The sequence below is a fragment of the Topomyia yanbarensis genome, chromosome 3, assembly GCF_030247195.1.
Source record: "Topomyia yanbarensis strain Yona2022 chromosome 3, ASM3024719v1, whole genome shotgun sequence".
NCBI classification, from domain to species: Eukaryota; Metazoa; Arthropoda; class Insecta; order Diptera; family Culicidae; genus Topomyia; species Topomyia yanbarensis.
Genome location: NC_080672.1, coordinates 409379143 through 409380263, shown reverse-complemented (window position 1 = coordinate 409380263; position 1121 = coordinate 409379143). Strand labels below are relative to the sequence as shown.

General features: G+C 40.6%; 1 non-coding gene across 1 annotated transcript; it reads right to left on the bottom strand.

Annotated features, from left to right (window-relative positions):
- Nucleotides 1–832: 832 nt before the first annotated feature.
- On the bottom strand, nucleotides 833–905 carry Trnar-ucu (transfer RNA arginine (anticodon UCU)). Its single transcript has one exon. It is a non-coding gene; the product is annotated as a tRNA-Arg (tRNA).
- Nucleotides 906–1121: the final 216 nt, after the last annotated feature.

Here is a 1121-nt window from a genome sequence, read left to right as displayed (position 1 = left end):
CTGGCAATTAGGGGGCTATTTCAAATGCAAAATTTGGGCGATTTGCCGCCGTCATTTTTTAGCCGCCCAACCCGCCCATAAATCGCCCCCAAATCGCCCACGGAAAGCGCCATTTAATCGCCCTTAATTGCCTAATATGAAAATTAAAAATAATGCTTATTTTCGGGTTCATTATCTACTCACATATACTTACCAGTATACTAGGTCATCACCACCAAATTATAGGAAGAATCAATGGTGAAATTGGTATTGCACTTCAAAACTTATCACAATCTGACGTTCATTAAGGCTTTAGGTCAGAGATCTTGTTCTACTATACATACACACGATTTCACAATTTCCCACATTCGTTGGCTAAATGAAGTGCACTAGACAAACAAAGTACAAGTGAAAACACACCAATTGTTCAAAAAACAATTTTAAGCTTAAACCAAACATGAATCACCATGTTTGAAAAACGCGAAAAACAACCAAGTCCATTTCAGCCGCCAGAAAATTTGTCTAAGTACTGAAATTGCCTTTAAATCGCATTCGCAAATTGCATTTGTTCCGAGGGGCAATTAGCACAGGCAAGTTGAGTCAAACGTCAAATTTTTAAAATCGCCTGACCACGTTCGTCCGCATTTTTTTGACAGGGTACAGTCACACAAATCCTATGTGAAAAACAGAGTTTTGGGGATGCTTGCACGACCTTTCTTCATATAAGAAACGCAAAAAGCGCACGAAAGTGTAAAATGACACTTATCTCTCTCACCTCTATTTATTTTCACCATGCTGCTTCTCAAAGACGTGCCCGATTACACGGCCCTAAAAATTCAATAAAATATCAGGTCATCCCTCGTGGGGATCGAACCCACGACCTTTGGATTAGAAGTCCAACGCGCTATCCGCTGCGCCAGAGGGACAGCTTGGGCTGTGCGGCCTTCGAAACACGCCACACTAACGTGTGATGCATTTTCCCTCCAAGCAAATATACGATGGAAAATCGGAAAACCTAAGTGGAAACTGAATGCTTGTTATTTTGGCACCAATTTTGTCGTGACACTGCGGTTCAACAAGAAATTGATTAAAATGTTCTCGTTCGTTAAACCAAATTCAGATAAAATGCAAGTTGAAGGTAA